General features: G+C 46.0%; 1 pseudogene; it reads right to left on the reverse strand.

Moving 5' to 3' along the window:
* Positions 1-20,169, reverse strand: part of LOC130357416 (lysozyme g-like) — a 35,463-nt pseudogene extending 15,294 nt beyond the window's left edge.
* Positions 20,170-20,453: the final 284 nt, after the last annotated feature.

Here is a 20,453-nt window from a genome sequence, read left to right on the forward strand (position 1 = left end):
AGGAAGCCCCTATGGTGCCAGCACAGCAAAAAACAACCCACATGGCATACTATTTTGGAAACTACACCCCTCAAGGAACGTACCAAGGGGTACAGTGAGCCTTAAAACACCTCACAGGTGTTTTATGACTTTTTGTTAAAGTTGGATGTGTAAATGGAAAAAAAAATTTCACTAAAATGTAGTTTTTTCCCCAAATTTTACATTTTTACAAGGGGTAATAGGAGAAACTGACCCCCAAAATTTGTAACCCCATTTTTTCTGAGTATGGAAATACCCCATGTGTGGACGTCAGGTGCTCTGCTGGCGAACTACAATGCTCAGAAGAGGAGGAGCGCCATTGAGCTTTTGGAGAGTGAATTTGTTTGGAATGGAAGTCAGGGGCCATATGCGTTTACAAAGCCCCCCCCCCCCGTGGTGCCAGAACAGTGGACCCCCCATATGTGACCCCATTTTGGAATTTACACCCCTCACAGAATTTAATAAGGGGTGCAGGGAGTATTTACACCCCACTGGCGTTTGACAGACCTTTGGAACAGTGGGCTGTACAAATGAAAAATTACATTTTTCATTTTCACGGACCACTGTTCCAAAAATCTGTCAGACACCTGTGGGGTGTAAATGCTCACTGTACCCCTTATTACATTACGTGAAGGGTGTAGTTTCCAAAATGGGGTCACATGTGGGGGGGGGTCCATTGTTCTGGCACTATGGGGGCTTTGTAAACACACGTGGCCTTCAATTCCGGACAAATTTTCTCTTCAAAAGCCCAATGGCGCTCCCTCTCTTCAGAGCATTTCAGTGCACCCGCAGAGCACTTTACATCCACATATGGGGTATGTTCTTACTCAGAAGAAATGGGGTTACAAATTTTGGGGGGCTTTTTTTGGTAACACCAGCATTTTAGTGAAAAAACATTTTTCTTTCATTTTCCCATCCAACTTTAACAAAAAATTATCAAACACCTGTGGGGTGTTAAGGCTCACTATACCCCTTGTTACATTCCGTTAGGGGTGTAGTTTCCAAAATGGGGTCACATGTGGGTATTTATTTTTTTGCGTTTATGTCAGAACCGCTGTAAAATCAGCCACCCCTGTGCAAATCACCAATTTAGGCCTCAAATGTACATGGTGCGCTCTCACTCCAGAGCCTTGTTGTGTGTCCGCAGAGCATTTTACGCCCACATATGGGGTATTTCCGTACTCAGGAGAAATTGCGTTACAAATTTTGGGGGTCTTTTTTCCTTTTACCGCTTGTGAAAATAAAAAGTATGGGGCAACACCAGCATGTTAGTGCAATTTTTTTTTTTTTTTTTACACTAACAGGCTGGTGTAGCCCCCAACTTTTCCTTTTCATAAGGGGTAAAAGGAGAAAAAAAAAAAAATTTGTAGTGCAATTTCTCCCAAGTACGGAAATACCCCATATGTGGCCCTAAACTGTTTCCTTGAAATACGACAGGGCTCCGAAGTGAGAGAGCGCCATGCGCATTTGAGGACTACATTAGGGATTGCATAGGGGTGGACATTGGGGTATTCTACACCAGTGATTCCCAAAAAAGGGTGCCTCAGGCTGTTGCTAAACTCCCAGCATGCCTGAACAGTCAGTGGCTGTCCGGAAATGCTGGGAGTTGTTGTTTTGCAACAGCTGGAGGCTCCGTTTTGGAAACACTGCCGTACAATACATTTTTGATTTTTATTGGAGGGGGCAGTGTAAGGGGGTGTATATGTAGTGTTTTACCATTTATTATGTGTTAGTGTAGTGTAGTGTAGTCTTTTTAGGGTACATTCGCACTGGTGGGTTTACAGTGAGTTTCCTGCTAGGAGTTTGCGATGATGCGAAAAATTTGCCGCTGCTCAAACTTCAAGCAGGAAACTTACTGTAAACCCGCCCGTGTGAATGTACCCTGTACATGGAGGGGCAAACCTCCAGCTGTTTCAAAACTACAACCCCAAGCATTTACTGACAGACCGTGCATGCTGGGAGTTGTACTTTTGCAACAGCTGAAGGCACACTGGTTGGAAAACCTTCAGTTAGGTTCTGTTACCTAACTCAGTATTTTCCAACCAGTGTGCCTCCAGCTGTTGCAAAACTACAACTCCCAGCATGTACTGATCGCCGAAGGGCATGCTGGGAGATGCAGTTATGCAACAGCTGGAGGTACGCAACTACAACTCCCAGCATACCGAGATAGCTGTTTACTGTTTGGGCATGCTGGGATTTGCAGTTTTGCACAGTGATCTCCAAACTGTAGCCCTCCAGAACTGCTGTTTGGGCATGCTAGGAGTTGTAGTTTTACAAGATCTAGAGGGCCACAGTTTAGAGATCACTGCACAGTGATTTCCAAACTGTGACCTTCCAGCTGTTGCAAAACTACAAATCCCAGCATTCCCACACAGCAAACAGCTGTCTGGGCATGCTGGGAGTTGTAGTTTTGAAACATCTGGTGGGCTGCAGTTTAGAGACCACTGTATAGTGGTCTCAAACTGTAGACCTCCAGATGTTGCTAGGCAACTCACCGGCTTCCGTAGGATCCAGGGAGCCGCATCGCCGTCCTCTTCTGCCATCGTCCACCGCCGCCGATCGCCGCCCGCTGCTGCCGCCGATGGGTAAGTGGACTTTGGCGCCGGTCCTCGTCGGTTTCCCCATTCTGTCCCACCTATTGTGGGTGGGCAGAATGGGGAAACCGAAAGTTGAACCCCCATCTGCTATTGGTTGACGCTTCTAGATGACCAATAGCAGGGATAGGAGGGGTGGCACCCCTGCCACCTCACTCCTATCCCTTCAGGGGGATTGTGGGTGTCTTGGACAACCCCGATCCCCCTTATTTTCCGGGTCACCAGAGACCCGTATGACCCAGAATAGCCGCAAATCGCCGGTGTGAATTCACCAGTGATTTGCGTCGATCGCCGACATGGGGGGGTCTCTGGACCCCCCTGGGAATTTACACGGGGTTGCCTGCTGATAGATATCAACAGTAACCCCTGTCCCCGCCCGGCGCATGGTGGGGACCGAAATTTCAATGGGCATACAGGTACGCCCTTGGTCCTTAAGTACCAGGGAGCAAGGGCGTACCTGTACGCCCTTCGTCCCCAAGAGGTTAAACTATGCCAAGTAAGGTTGATGGCTTAGCATAAGGATCATTGGTGACTGCCATACAAAGGCATGCTGGTGCTTACTAAACGATCAAACTGGATCTGTGTGGGACAAATCTTAAAGGGGTACTCCACTGGCTCCACTGGAAAAAAAAATGTTAATCAACAGGTGCCAGAAAGATTTGTAAATTACTTCTTTAAAAAAATCTTAAGCCTTCCAGTAGTTATCAGCGGCTGTATGATCCACAGGAAGTTCTTTTCTTTTTGAATTTCCTTTCTGTCTGACCACAGTGCTCTCTACTGACACCTCTGTCCATTTTAGGAACTATAGACATGTTCATGTTTCCTTTTTCTTCTCTATCCAGCCTAGAATGTCATGATGATTTCTTCCAGCCTTGACTCGTCTCTGCAGAATCTGCTGGACAAACAGTTTAGGGTCTGCCCTTTTCCAATAAGTAAAATGCCCTAAATGGTAAAAATACCCCCTTGATGTCAAACACAGTAAAGTTGGTAGATAAGTGGGTTGGGCATGAGTAAGGGGGTCCCTACCATTAGGTAGTTAGGTAACCTGTAGGTAGACAAGTTCCTCCAGGTAGTTGTTCCCCATTACATAGGTGCCTGAATAGGTAATTGCCCCCTGTAGATAGATACCCTGTAGGTAGACCACCACTGGAGAAGATAAAATAAAAAACAAAACAAAAAAAATTACACAACACCCATACTTCCCTTCCCCTGCCAGCTCCCTCACTTTCCAAAATATAGCCTCTCTTCTTCCTCTTCCTCTCTATAAAAGGAAAAATAGCCAGCACAACAACCTAATACACAGGTGCCCGTTGCTGTGGCAAATACAAAATGTACAAAAAAGAAAGTTGCAACAGCACTCTTGGTCAAAAAATGGAGGCTCTTAGCGCACTTTTTGATCAAAATGTGTCCCCCCCATCCACCACGCGGAGGTGGCCTCATATCAGATGGGACCCTAACATGATAACTCACCTCTGCTGTGCATATAGCCTCTGACTGTGTGATATGTTGGATCAGCCATTGACTAAACCACCTCCAGTCTGAGAGCGGTGGGGTGCACGGCTAAAGAGGGTGCCACACCCCCCAACTTACAAAGTAAAAACAAAAGGAAAAATAGCCAGCACAACAACCTAATACACAGGTGCCCGTTGCTGTTTATATATATATATATACAGTGACCCCCCGACCTACGATGGCCCCGACATATGATCAAATCGACATACGATGGCCTCTCAGAGGCCATCGCATGTCGATGTTAGCATCATCATACAATGCTTTTTTATGTAGAGGCCATCGCAATAAGTGCTATCCGGCAGCACAAAATGCTTAAGCTGCTGCCGGATAGCAGCTTAATGTTACCCGTGTGGTGCGGTAAGTATTACTTACCCCTCCACGATGCTCCAGGGTGCCCTCCGGGTCCAGCGCTGGTCTTCCGGTGTCTTCTCAGCCCTCTCCGGTGACGTCAATACGCTGCTGCGCATGTCATCCAATAGGAATGGCGTACGCAGCAGCGTAATGACGTCGCTACGCAGGCCCAGTAAGGCCTTGCGGAAGACAGCGGAGGACCGGAGAAGACAGCGGAGGAATGGAGAAGACCAGGAGAGCCCAGCAGAGGACCGGAGATGACCAGGAGAGCCCAGCGGAGGTCCGGGGTCACCATCGGGAGCGGCAGGGACACCATCGCGAGCGGCGGGGACAGGTGAGTACAGCTTCCTATACTTTACATTGCACGAATCCCTCAACATACGATGGATTCGACAAGCGATGGCTCGTTTGGAACGAATTACCATTGTATTTTGAGGGACCACTGTATAAGGAATATGCAAAGCAGCTCATCACACCACCTTCTCAAGTAGCATGCCCTAAGATCAGCTCTGGCTCCAGTTATGAAGTCTCAGGAACTGATAAGGATTTATGCCAAGCCAGAATTATCCCCAGAAGGGAAGAAGACCCATCTGCAGACAGCTGTTTCGTTATTGAAAGAGCTTTATTGATCATTCAGTCATTACAAGTCATACAATAAATTACAATCACACAAAGCATGACAGTACAACACACAGCAAAGATTTGCTAAGCTATACATCGCACAGCATGCTACTCTAACACTCCGCTCAATCCTGTAAGAGAAAAGCACAAGAAATCAAGGTAACCAAACAATACAATCTGTGATTGGGGTAGGGGGCGTGGGCTTTGGGGCGGGGCTGGGGGCTCGGGGAAGTGGGCGACTATGTGGGGGAAGGGAGAAGGCGGATCACAGAGCCAAACTACTGGGCTGTAACTTCAGAGGGACATGGGGGAAGGAGAGGGGTCTTATCTCCTCTTCTTCATCGAGGGCCGGGCTGTCCCAGATGGAATAGTCTCTGAGCAGGCTCCTGATGAACCTGCAACAGTCCCGGACAGACATGTTCTCCCTGTTGATCATGAGGCGGTACCTGGCAAGCAACATAGCATCCTTAAAAGAGTTCATAAGGCGCCAGACTTCCTGGATGGCCTCCACGTCGTGAGTCCCAGGGAACAGACCGTAAAGCACCGAATGATACGATAGTCAGTTCCTGGGTACAGAGGCTCTGAGTTCATGTTTCAGGGCATCCAACAGACCCTGTGCAAGGATGTTTCTTCCACAAAGGGGCACTGGGGGCAGTACCGGGTTCTGCGCAGGTCGCGGGCATAAATGAATGACCTAAGAGATTGACCTCCCTTAACGGCCATCCATGACAAGTCGTTATGCCCATTGGTAAGCCGCTTTGAAGCCACATTGGCCCACACAGTCTCTGCCGTTGCTCCGGGGAGCCCCGGAACGAGCTCCAACAAGTCCTTAGGTTGGATGAGCTTGTAGATGGTCTTTAGCTTCCACAGGTTGGGCTTCAGTCCCTCCAGCTGGTGCTCCCTCACAAACCGGACAACATCCTCATAGAACCAGGGAGTGTTCCAGTTGTAAGGGATGGAGCTGTCCCACTTGTCCCAGCCGAGCTGTCTCCAGAGGGGCAAGAGAAACAAGCGAGACATGGACCTGCCTGCTGAGTCAATCTTTTCCACAAGAGTCCGCTGAACGCTGACACATGCATAGGAAGCCCGAAGCAAAGTGGGGATATCAGGGATTCCTTTCCCACCCTTGAGGGGCTCCTTATACATCACAGTCCGCTTGCCCCAGATGAAGCGACACACGGTCTGGGTGATGGCCTTGCAAACGGTGGCATGGGGATGCCAGGCCTGTGCGGTGAATTGGAGCACAGGCAAAACTTCACTCCGCTCCACAGTCCGATCTTAGAGTTCATTTCTGCCAGTTAGTCTTGCCAAGACTTAATGCAAGCATGTCAAACTCAAAGGCTAACATGGGCCAAAAAAACAAGGTTTAAGTTTATGTGGGCCGCATCAAAAAAAAAAAACATGCCCTCTCTGCACAACACCCAATCTCCCCTTTGCACAACAACCCATGCCCCCCTACACAACATCTCATGCCCCTCTGCACAAGACCCCATGGCCCCTTTGCACAAGACCCCATGTCCACCCTACACAAGACCCCATGCCCCCCTGAACAACACCTCATGACCCCTTCACAAGACCCCACGCCCCTTTTGTACAACACTACATGCCCCCTTTGCACAAGACCCCATGCCCCCCTGCACAAGACTGTGCAGTACAGTTCCCCCACATTAGGTGCAGTATAGTTCCCCATATTAGGTGCATATTAGCTGTCTGCAGATGAATGAGATCCTGCATCACAGAGAACAGCACCCCTTCAGAGAGAGAGAGACCTGCTGGTAGCATTAGAGAGATAAGCACTTAGTCCCGCCAGCTGGTTAATGCAGTGAGAGGAAACTGCAGCTGGATTGACCTGGTTATGGACACTGTGAGGGTAAGCTTAAAGCCCTCTCTTCTGTGCTCCACAACAGGGCACCTGTCTTCTTATTCAAAGTCTGAGGTCCGGTGGTGGACATTACATCGCTCAGCCTGTTTCAGTGACGCTGCGGAGCAGGACTTGTAAGGGCCCCATCTCCCCTATGTGCACCAATGGCCATTAGGGCAAAGACAAGGGGGTAAGCTGCAGGTGTGGAAGCAGGAAGGTGAGGAAAATCCACATTGCATTGCTTTCCATGTTATACCATTGTTTTTGTACTTACTTATGTCTGATTGTTCTGATTGTTGTCTGATTGCTATTTACTATATAAAGTTAGTTCAAGTTAGGCAGTGTCAGTCTCAGTGTATCGAGTAAGTTCCCAGTGGGACCCCACATCCCAACCCCAGATGATCTACTGGATGGAGGCACTGCCGCAGACATATACCCCAGCTCCTAGATAGCGGAGGCTCAGGATCCACCTGTTGGGCACAGTGAGGTAACTAGAGTAAGGGACCTCAGAGATGTTAATGGACACCCCCAACACCCTGTTACATATTTATTTATTTATTTTTTTTTGTTTGTTTAAACAATACCCCTGGCTCCTAGTGCTACTTATATGGAGGGGTTAGTGAGAAGCTGAGTGTGTGTGTGTATGGGGAGGGAGGAAGGAGATAGGTGTGCATCTTTATTACTTGCTCTTTTGGGCCCTGTACAGGAAAAATATGTGTGTAGGGAGAAGCCTGAATGTAGTCACTAGTTGGAATACTGAATGGACCCAGTCACTAGTTGGAATACTGATGCCCGTATGCTGCATTATATTGGTGTCTCTTTTTGACAGTGTATACCACCAATGTATCATCGAAATGTAAATCATATGCCCCCTGCCATATATTGTCTGAAGGCAACAAACATATGCATTAATGAACCTGTACTTAGACTAACATGAAGAGGTAATTTATCCCAATAAAAACCTTAAACCTCCCCCTTGCTTCAAGGCTGAAAAAACATATTGAACCATTGATCCTATAAAACAACACAACTTTGGCCTGCACCACAGTATACAGATGCCTCTTGATCCATGAAGCTAGGTCTGCTCCACATAAAAGGGGTACTCCGGCAATAATACATCTTATCCCTTATCCAAAGGATAGGGGTTAAGATGTCTGATCACAGGGGTCCTGCCGCTGGGGACCCCCGCAATCTGTCATTCAGCACCCACCTTTGCGAGCTCTTCGCAGTGCTGGAGGCTCTGAGTGTGCAGCGTGATGACCACGGGGCCGGAGTATTGTGACGTCACGCCCCGCCCCCTCAATGCAAGTCTATGGGACCCCCGCAATCAGACATCTTATCCCCTATCCTTTGGATAGGGGATAAGATGTATTAGGGCCAGAGTACCCCTTTAATGGCAAATGCAGATTGTTAGGGTTTGTGTCACACACCCACTGATAAGTTGCACTCCCACCATTCCGGAGCAACTTTAAAACATTGATGGTGCCATAGTTTATTGCTTCCCTGACCTGGCCTTTCACTCCTAGTCTTAACTCAAATCTTTTGACAGAAGCAAGTTATGCTTTGACTCTGGGAACTCAAGTGTTGGGGTATGAGTGCACCCTCAATCTGTTCCTCCCTAACCTATACTGGGTCATGTTAGTAAGAAACCAGCTGAGAGTAAAGCTGCCGGATGGCTCCTCACATCTTTCTTCACTCAGATACACATAAGAAATATTGTAGGAATGGATTAAAGGGACTCTGTCGGCTGCATTTCCTGCTAAGAGCTGCAGACACTATTGGATAGCTGTTAAGGTATAACAGTAAACTGTACCCTTCCTGTAGTTGATGCTGGTTTCTAAACTTGTGAGGACAAGCAAAGAGGCTTAAGCAGCTTAAAGGGGTACTCTGGTGCTCAGACATCTTATCCCCTATCCAAAGGACCCCCGTGATCTTGCACGCGGCACCCCGTTTATAATCTGTCCCCGGAGCGTGCACGTTGTCGGCCCTGTGGTCATCAGTAATCAGACCCGGAGCAAACACACTCTGGGGACTGATTATAAACGGGGTGCCACGTGCAGGATCACGGGGGTCCCCAGCGGCGGGACTCCCGCGATCAGGCATCTTATCCCCTATCCTTTGGATAGGGGATAAGATGTCTAAGCACCGGAGAACCCCTTTAACTCCACCTCATTGACAAATAAAAAGGCAATTTTATAAGTTTTGCAACCATCATCAGCTCCAGGAAAGGTAAAGTTTTCTTTTATGCTCTAAGGCTAGGTTCACATTAAAGAATCCCGAGATTTCAAAGAATCCCGAGAATCCCAGCACGGACATTGCCATCCCCATACATGAGTCTGACTCCGCAATCATACAGTGGATAGAGGATAAGTGTCTGATCGCGGGGGTCCGATCACTGCACCCACCCCACCGTGATCTCTTAAATTCAGCGTGGCTACTTACCCAATCCTGGAGCAGAGTTGCCCCCACCCTCAGTGGGAGTGATGGTTCACTCAGCTAATCACCATACTTAGGGGATAAGTGTTGTACTCTGGACTACCCCTTTAAGCACAGTTTGATCCATTTTTTCCTTCAGATTTCCATGTGAAATTTGAAAAAAGAATATGTAAAAATTATTCATAAAAAATACTTTAGATGGATGGTGGATTTTTATAGAAACACCTCTGAAAATTCAATACCAGTTGTGCCTCTTATTCCAATGCAGATACATTTCATACACTGCCCAATTTACAAAAGTGTTATTGCTTTATAGAAAGTATTAAAGAAGTCGGCATATTCTGACCTCAAAGCAAAGTTGGAATTAATGTTTACGGGACTGTGTCATTGAAATATGTTTCTGTACTGGCGCTGAAGAAGTAGTGGGGAGCAGTGGCGTTGCTAGGGTTGGTGTCACCCGGTGCGGTAGAAAATGGTGTCACCCCATACCTTCCCCCCCCCCCCCCAGTAAGTTTTTAGCCTGTTGTGACAGACACCACTGTTGTAGCGCATTGTGAGAAATTCCAGTACAATAATCAGATATACCAGTTGCCACAGAATGGGAAAGTGTTAAAGAAGTTTTCACCATTTAAATATACAGCTCCCAGAATTACTTAAAGGGGTACTCCACTGGAAAACATTTTCTTTTATATCAACTGGTGCCAGAAAGTTAAACAGATTTTTAAATTATTTCTATTTGAAATCTTAATCCTTACAGTACTTATAAGCTGTTGTATTCTCCACAGGAAGTTGTGTAGTTCTTTCCAGTCTGTCCACAGTGCTCTGTCTGTCCATGTTAGGAACTGTCCAGAGCAGGAGAGGTTTGCAATGGGGATTTGCTCCTACTATGGACAGTTCTTGACATGGACAGAGGTGTCAGTACAGAGCACTGTGGTCAGACAGAAAATAAATTAAAAAAGAAAAGAACTTCCTGTGAATCACTTATACAGCAGCTAATAAGTACTGGAAGGATTAAGATTTTTAAGTAGAAGTAATTTATAAATCTATACACTCTGAATATAAATCTGCCACATACTGTACCCTCTGAATATAATACCGCCACACACTGTACATTATGAATATAATACCAACACATACTGTACACTCTGAATATAAATCTGCCACATACTGTACCCTCTGAATATAAATCTGCCACATACTGTACCCTCTGAATATAAATCTGCCACATACTGTACCCTCTGAATATAAATCTGCCACATACTGTACCCTCTGAATATAAATCTGGCGGTGTTGCTAGTGGATGATGGGGGTGCTAGTACTGGGGAGGTGTTGCTGGAGGATGATGAGGGTGCTACTGGCCATCCCCCCTGGCAGTATCACCCCCATCATCCATCGGCAGGATCGTCCTCCTGGCAGGAGCACCCCCATCATCCACCATCAGGATCTGCTGATATAGGTGCTGCTGCTGGGGGGGTTTGCTGGTAGATGATGAGGGTGCTACTGCCAGGGGGGGGGGAGCATTATGTAGGCAGCAGTTCCCCCACTTAATGTAGGCAGCAGTTTCCCCACATTAGGTAGCATAGATTCCCCACATTTGGTACCAGTTACCCCACATTAGGTAGTAATTTCACCACATTAGGTAGCACAGATTCCACACATTAGGTAGCATAGATTCCACACATTTGGTACCAGTTACCCCACATTAGGTAGTAATTTCCCCACATTAGGTAGCACAGATTCCACACATTAGGTAGCAGTTTCCCCACATTAGGTAGCACAGATTCCCCACATTAGGTAGCAGTTTTCCCACATTAGGTAGCACAGATTCCCCACATTAGGTAGCAGTTTTCCCACATTATGTAGCAGCCTTTGCACATTAGGTAGCAGTTTTCCAACATTAGGTAGCATAGATTCCCCAAATTTGGTAGTAGTTTCCCCTCCATTAGGCCGCAGGCAATAGAAGACGTGGGGGTGCAGGCAGGTTCACTGTGCAGGTGACGGGGGGAGGGTGGGGGTGCTAGTACGGAGGTGCAACAAGTGAGGACCGGGGGGGGGCAGGTGATGCTATTACAGAGACAGCACAAGTGGGGGCCGGGGGGGTGCTGCTAGTACGGAGACAGGCAGCGCAACTGAGGACCGGCGGCGTACCTGGTGTCACCCCATCAGGATGGTGTCACCCGGTGCGGGCTGCACCCCCCGCACCCCGGTCGCAACGCCACTGGTGGGGAGGTGAAAATTACAGTATTGTCGGTAGAAAAGAAGTCTGCAAAAGTTGGATTTACCATGTGCAAATTTAGGCCAGAGGCCATGTTGCATCTTCTGACCTCAAAGTCAAAGTTGGAAATAATGCTCAGCTCACTTGTCTGAACCCAATCTCATAGTAAAAGATGAACACAGGTAGTCAGTTATATTGCTAATCCATAGAACCTAAGGTCTGAGCATTCAAAGCAATCACAATATGATCATTTGCTTTTGGGAACTCAGCCTCACTCACTATATCATATTCATCATTTCTATGAATACATTTATATTTACTTATTTGTATTATTTGTATATTATAATATTGTATTATGTGAACAGCATTGTGCTCTTTCTCGACTCGCTTACGTTAGTGAGAGTTTTCTCCTCTGTTGTTATCAGAATCAGCAGCTGTTGGTATCTGTGACTTGTGCAGGGTCTGCTTCTTTATCTTTTATAGGCATTGGAGGCCAACTAAAAGTAAAACTAACATGTTAGGGGGAAAAATCATCTGCTTTCCTGGAAATGAGAGTGAAAGTGAAATGAACATAACTATTCTTTTATATGTTGGTATAGTTCTGACATATGCTTAAAGGGGTACTCCGGTGGAAAAATAAAATGTTTTCAAGTCAACTGGTGCCAGAAAGTTATACAGATTTGTAAATAAGCCTTTCAGTACTTATCAGCAGAGAGCACTATGGTCAGACAAGAAAGAACTACATAACTTCCTCTGGAGCATACAGCAGAGGATTAGTACTGAAAGGCTTATTTGCAAATCTGTATAACTTTCTGGTACTAGTTGATTTGAAAACATTTGTTCTCCACCGGAGTACCCCTTCAAGTCTTTTTAAGGCCTCCTTACCACACACTTTTTATTTATGTATTTATTTTATTTTTGCTTAAAGAAAGCCATAAAAAAAAAACTTAATGGGTTTTTATTATAACATCTATCAAGATCATAAACTAATTCTTTAAAAAGGCAAATCCATATGTAGCATGTATGTGCTAGGTATTCTCCCTTAGAAGCCCTAATGATAAATACCTTATACTCAACTCTACAGCCTCATAGATTGTAAGCTCTTGTGTGCAGGACCCTCACTCCTCTTGTGTGCGTGATAATAAGTGTATTTCTGTAATGTCTGAATTTTTGCCACTAGTTTTCAATATCAGCAGCTGGTTGATGTTATTGTTTCTGGAAATGTCAAGTGCAGTGTCATCCAGCTTTTATCATTCAAACTGTTTTTATTATCAAAAAGTCAATATAAAGATGCAATAACACAGTAGTGCATAAAAATTAAGCAGGAGGGCATCAGATAGTAGGTGAATAATACAAGCAGAATCATAATACTTGTATGTGTTCATAGGGTAGCCATTATCACCTTTGTTATAAAGGTACGTTCACATGTATTGTTTATGGTGAGGATTCTCTACTAAATGGCTGCCGGGCTGGGCTAGACGGGCCCGGAAGTCATCAAATGCCAAATGGTATAGTAACATGTACTCTAGACAAACTTGTACTAGAGAGAGAGGAAATAGTGACCCGCTTCCCCCCTTCTACTATTCCATAAAAAATGCAGACAAGCAAACAAAATTTACTGAAGACACCCAGCTTTCCTAGATTCCTTTGTGGTGAGGGTTTGATGAGGGAAGATGTTATTACCCTTGGGGCAGATGGCATTAACCCCTTGTGTTCATGACTCCAGGGCATGGTTTAACCTCTTCACCACCTGAAGGTATACCGCTAGATCCTGGGCTAGGCACGCGGCAAATAATGACTCCAACGCCATGTTACGGAACAACGGCAGCCATACTGAGGTAGACAGGTGTAATAGTCTTGACAGCTCAATTAGTTCCAAGAAGGTGACCAGTGACTTCAGAGACTCTAGGGCTCGCTGGGACTTATAGTGGATTTGTACAATTTGCTGCAGGCCCACACTGACCTTGTACAGAGTGATCTTGACTGACTTGACTAGACTGACTTCACCCCGTATGTAGTTTACCAGGTTTTGACGTTCATATGTGGGGTACTGGATTTGTGGAGGTGTGGCTGTGTGGTAGGCTTTAGGCCTCCTCAGAACACCAGACACTTTCTCTGGACTTAACCTCACTGTTCCTCAGCAGCAACTACACATGAGACTGAACTAGCTCCTCCCAGGGTTTATATGGAGGAGACTCTGGAGGGGTCCCATAGGTCACCCTGTAAGTCACATGATCACTGGTACCTTCCTTGGTTACAATACATGACAACAGTATTTAAAGGCAACAATATATACGCATTACATTAGATAACATAGGCACTTAGTATTGTTTATGGAACATAGAGGAAAGGGGAGCCCAGGGGTCACTGAAAGAGTCCACCTGACAGGGCAGCAATGGTACAGGGGTGCAACTCCTGGACTGGGCCACCACAAACTCCCCCTCTTAACAACAGCCGTCCTCAGTGCCCAGTCCTGGAGGGCGGACAAATATGAAGTGGCCACTGAGGCCTGGTAGCAACAATAGAGACAGTTCCTGGGGCATTTGAATCAATATCCTTCACAGGGCTGACGAACTGGGGAAAGAGTCCATGTGGCATTGCAATTAACGTCCTCACATGCTCCATTTGTTTTTAGGGTTTGACAACTGTGACAAATGAGATGAAAACATATGTGAACATTTTGGACTCGTAACTGCTTTCTGGTGAATAAAGATGAGTTTTTATCAGGCTGCTTGAGGCTCTCTACCCGAAAGCCTGTGCTAATGGGGCCCTTTGGCTTTAGCTATTTCTCCCCATAACAGTAACAGTGTGGTAGCCCTTGTGGGGTGTATGGTAATGGTGGTATGGTATCGGTATATGAGGGGTTAATGTTAACCCTATAGTTCGTGACGCCAGGCTGAGGGCTGGTATGCTGAGGTAATGCTCCGGCCTATCGCCGCCCTTCCCAGTAATGATGGGTGCATGAAATGACTGAAGGTCCACAAGGAAATTGAACTTGAACAACTTTACTTAAGTGCTTGCGATACATCCAAGGCACAGTAACAGTCTCATACAAACAGTCCTTATATTGCTCAGTGACTGACAGCTGTTGCGAACCTTGAGCTATTTAGAAAGTCTCTGAATTTAGGGTAGATATTTGCAGATCCGTCCGGATTTAGGGGTTATATTAGGTCCGGTGAGGCTGCAGAGTGTCTGGGAATTGATACACTCTCTATTCTGAATGACTAAGCCGTTGCCGCAAGGCTCGGGCCTAACTCACTGCGATAGTTGCTGCGCAGATCCTTCTCGTTTGACAGCCCAGGAACAAGAGAGAGAAAACATGTCCGCAGCTCCCTTATATGGGCAGGGGGCGGGGTGAATCCGATTGGTCCAAACATCTGTCACTCACCATTACACAGAGTAATGGGATCGCATACGTCACAGGGCCTCCAAAGGTCCTTAAAGGGTACCTCTCATCAAATAAACTTTTGATATATTTTAGATTAATGAATGTTGAATAACTTTCCAATAGCATGTTAATGAAAAATATGCTTCTTTCTATTGTATTTTTCCAGATCAATCCTGTCAGCAAGCATTTCTGACTCATGCTGGAGTCCTAAACACTCAGAGCTGCCAGCCAAACAGGCTGTGAACAAAGCAGGCTCGCAGCTCTGAGTGTTCTCCTTTGTGAACAAAGCAGACTGGCAGCTCTGAGTGTTTAGGACTCCAGCATGAGTCTGAAATGCTTACTGCCAGGACTGGTAGGGAGACCCCTAGTGGTCATTTCTTCAAAGTGGAAAATTAAATAGAAAGAAGCATATTTTTTAATAACATGTAATTGTAAAGTTATTCTGCATACATTAATCTATAATATATCAAAAGTTTTTTTGATGAGAGGTACCCTTTAAGCAGAATACCATAGAGTTTACCTAGTCACGTGACCCGCAGGTCCTGCAACGCTATGGAACCGGTAATTAACCATTTATTTACATATATTACTATATTTACATTACCCTAACATAAATTACTAGGCTATTAGTTGGAATAGAGACGACAAGGGGTAGGCTACACAACGGGGATCCCTACGTCCTAGGGACTCTGGCTATGGGGACCCACACATACATAGGTACCGTATAAGATGCGGTACCGGGACACCACAAACCCCCTTATTTAAGATAAGTCGGCCTCGACGTCTGTCCCCTGAGACAGAGGGACGTTGGCGTTGGTGTGCGGGCTCTGGTGTGTCCTTCATATAAGGATACACTGGCGAATGTCTCAATTTTAACATCAGTGTTGAGGGATAGCCAATGTCATTGTATACATCTACCACAGTAGTGCACCTAAATTTCTGTATTGTATTACCCTGAGACAGAGGGACTAGGACTAGAACAGGATGATATAGAACAGGATGATCTGTACTTTTGCTATGCATCCTAAGTAGACTAAACACATTTACATTCTTTTGATACCTTTCCTAGTATCTGGATTAGGCAATTAGAAATCCATCTAGACATTTTAATGCTATCTAGACATTTAAAGAAGCTATCTATCCTTTAGTTTCTAGCTTCCTATACAACTTTATCAAACTTATTATACATTTGAAGCTTACTAGACAATTAGGCAGCTATCTGACATGTAGTTGCTAGCTCCTAAGACACTTTATTAGCTCTCTATACATTTTTATAAGGCTAAACTGAACATTAGCACATACTTCTATACATAAGGCTAACTAGACATTAGTACAGCTTTCTATACAGTTAGCTTCAAGCTGACTAGGCATTTGTATTATCTCACACATTCTATTTGCCAACAATAAGTTACCTGTTAGTTAGTACACGAAAGGTATACTGGCTAGCCGGAAGCTAGGTCACAGTAAGGGTGGCTGCTAGGGTCTATCGGCTACACGCTACCTATCCCTAGAGCACTTTCAAAACAACCTATTAGGTTATTCTTAGAATTACTTGTTTATTTTTGTATTTGCAAGAGCACCTACTGGCTAGGCAGAGCATCTCACACACGCAATGAATAAAGAAAAGAAGAAGTGTACCTAACAGTGGCAGGAATTGGGTATCAATATGCTACAATTCCTAAGTGTTTTCTTTAAGTGAGATATTTATTTTGATGTATGTACTAGAAAAATTTGAAGTAGTACATTTAAGTGAGTAATCTAGGGTACTATGAATGCAAGTACTATTTTAAGAGGGAATCCTCCCTACTATTTTTGTTGAGGCAAGTGCTAGCGATGGGCGACAGCAATAATATTTCCCTCGGAGGAGCTGAGGTGTCCCCTGTAAAGTTACCTACTAAACACCTTTAGCATTTTATACATTTATATGTACAAGAATTAGTTGTGTTTTTAGTGTTGAGTGTACACGTGCAGTACGTCGATATTTTCTGTGTACAGCTCTGACTTACTTCTTATGTACCTAGACATTAGACTATTTTCTTATGTACAACCTTTACTCACTACTTATGTACACAAACACAAGGATACCTTCCTGTGTACAGAACCATATACATATTTACTATACATTTATCAACACTCCAACATATTTCAGATGCATTCCCCCGATAAGTGCATTTATCATAAGAGTTCTTATGAAGCTGGTGGTATATACATAAAGCAGACGTGTAAGGATCAGCAGTCCACCTACACTAAGAGTCCAAAGAAAATATACAAATTGGCGTGTAAGGATCAGCAGTCCACCTACACTAGGAGTTCATAGGAAGGGAAAGGTAAACACGGCCTTACCACAAATCAGCCGGGTACAGTCCTTAATGAATCTCTTACAGGCTAGGAGTCTCTTGACTTAATAGTCAGGCACAAGCTTAGTGGTTACGTTGCTGAACTTTGAACTGGAACAACTTAGCACAGTCCTGCTAGGCACTATTCTTGAACTTGGTTACTGTAAGACAAAAATGGTTAGACAGAAAAACAATATGACATTACTTTAGAGTCTCTTTAGAAGATGTTCTTCTTTACTCTTGTAGTGCCTCTCTTGGTTCCTCTATATCTGCCAACGTCAGGGGCAGGATTAGACTTAACATAGCTTTGCCACACCACATTGGTGAGGATGGAGTTGTGGAAGGCAGCTTGAGAAGGAGTTATAGGCTTACTAGCCGGGATCACAGTGGAGCAATAGGGCTTGAGCACCATCTCCAAATTAGGAGCAACCCATGACCCTTTCGTTGGTACCTTAGGAACTGGCAAACTCTCACTGCTCCCAAAGGGCCTTGGTACATCTGTGGGTACCCCAGGGTTAGACAAACTCTCACTGCTCCGAGTGAAGAAGATGATGAACTTGACTCTTTAGGCTCCTCCTCCTTGGGTACGCTGGTGGAGGCTTTAGGAGCAGACCTTGTCGGCCTCAAGTTGAAAAGATTGGACTCCCAATCTGTCGACGGGAAATATTTGAAAGGAAGCTGTGTTGGGGCTGTTGGTCTGGTGACCGCTGCAGCCCATTCTCCACGAAGGCTCTGGACAGGGGTGTACTCCACAATTTCACCCACCTCCAAGGTATAGAATTTCTTATGGAGATATGGCCTTTGCACTGCTCGCCGGTTTACGAGGATGGTCTGCCCAGTATGGCAGTCAAGGAGTGTCCCATAACCTCTGACCTTGTCGAACTTGGCCACAGTTGCTCTTCTCCTTTCTAATTGCTCCTCCCCTTGTCGGGGGTTATCCCATTTACGGATGTACAATGCCTCCATTTCTTTGGTATTTTCTTGATACCGCACTCTTTCTTCATAAGGTAAATGTACGTGCTTTGGAGCGTAGAGTTCTTTGTATCGGGCCTTTATCTTTTCCATCAATTCGGCCAGCTCAGCTTCTTGACGGGCCCTTTCCCTTTCTGCAGTTGGGATTGGTGGGAGTGGCTTCCCAGGTAATGGTTGGAGTACTCTGTGCATGTACTCGATCAGCTCCGGCTCATCTCCGAACACCCATTGCGGCAATTTTTGTCAGCACGGTCGTGCACTTGGCAAGCTTGATCGAGGAATGAGCTCAGGGCTGGAGGAGGAAGAATAGGCCGCCTCTGGCGGGGTACTCACAGCAGACTCCAGGTTCTGTGGTGAGGGGACAATCTCACCGGTGACGCACCTTCAGGTGTCCCTGCACTGTTCGCTGGAGGTGTTTCTGGCCAATCGTCGTCATCATCAGGCAGTGGGGGAAGATTGCAGGCCCCCTCTTTGTCTAATGACAACCGCTGCAGACGGTCAGCAAGCTCTTGAAAAAGTTGGGCTGCGACTGCCACAACTTTCTGTGTTTCCGGCGCCATCTTGCCAACTTGACCACGTGGAACGCTGCTCTCCGCCATGTCTGTACTCTCCGGCTCTCTCTGCAGACTGAAGAGGTTGCTCTGCGTAGCGTCTTTTATAGTAGGCTTCTCCAAAATGGCGCTGGGCAGGAAGGACGCCATCGGTGCAGCCCCGACTTCCGGTCCCTCCAGAAACGACTCCTGCATCTCGGAGTTCCCTTTCGGCTGGGATACAGCAACTTGGTGTCCACGCCCAGGGGCGGGGCGCAGCACGGGCTTTCTTTGCGCACTTTTCCGGCAGCAGTTCGGCTCCGCCTGTGTCGACCGGACCAGAGGATCGCAGCATGAACTCATTGCGCAGTTTACACATTTCAACTGTAGACAAATCTTCGTCTCCCCCCTTACTTTTCTCTTTGCCCCTTTGTATGGTGCCCCACAAGCACCGCTCTTGTACACAGCAACACATGAATAAAGTTTGCGTTCTGGGGGGGGAGTACACTTTCACTAGTGGCAATAGCAGGCACACACCCGAATCCTGTTCGTGCAACACCAAAAAGGCTTTGTGGTAGCCCTTGGGGGGTGTATGGTAGTGGTGGTATGGTATCGGTATATGAGGGGTTAATATTAACCCTATAGTTCGTGACGCCAGGCTGGGGGCTGGTATGCTGAGGCTATTAGTTGGAATAGAGGCAGCAAGGGGTAGGCTACACAACAGGGATCCCTACGTCCTAGGGACTCTGGCTATGGGGACCCACACATACATAGGTACCGTATAAGATGCGGTACCGGAACACCACAATAGTAACTAGTAAATACACATTTTCTGACAACACATGAAAATGTTACCTATATACACGGTAGCTCTGTCACTGTACGTGTTACTTACACCTCCAGGAAAACTCTCTGGCCACAAGAGCACCCTGTACACTAAGGACAGGAAAATAATAGACATTAGACATTTATTAAGACTTTTGATGACTATTGTGGACTGGATATATAAACTGGTTAGCTTCAGTCCTGACTAATTATATAACATTTGACTATGTAGATACATAAGATGCTATGTACATCAATGACTAACTGTACACGAAATGAGTTAGAAGTAATTAATCTATACTAACTAGACATCAGTATACTATAGTCTGATAACTTTTATATACACAGGTATGTTTATTCTCTATACCTTGCTGGTATTTGACCTTGTGTGGACCTTTGGGATCTGTGCAGCACCACCTCTGGAGACGGGACTTCTGAAACTTCAGCAGGCTCTTCTTCCGCAACCACAGGGGCTGGAATTTGTTCAGGAGTAGCGGGAATAGGGACCATTGGTACTTGAATTGGAGAAGCCGGAGCTATCGCTGGCACTCTGGAAACAGGTATATAAGCTGGAGCCAATGGTGATAGAGCAGAAACTGGCGTGTTGACTAACGCTGGCTAGACCAGTCCCTGTGCTGGAGGCAAATAGATGAATGCTGTCTGACTGGGAGAGAACATAGGGAAATCCGTAGAGGGATGGATCCCTTTGCCAGGAACATATTCCCTCGCAGGTCTGACATCTGGAGGAGGCGGTGGCGGAAGTACTGGTAAATCTTCCTTTAGGCAGATCTTGA

Source organism: Hyla sarda, chromosome 2 (genome assembly GCF_029499605.1).
Source record: "Hyla sarda isolate aHylSar1 chromosome 2, aHylSar1.hap1, whole genome shotgun sequence".
Classification (NCBI taxonomy): Eukaryota; Metazoa; Chordata; class Amphibia; order Anura; family Hylidae; genus Hyla; species Hyla sarda.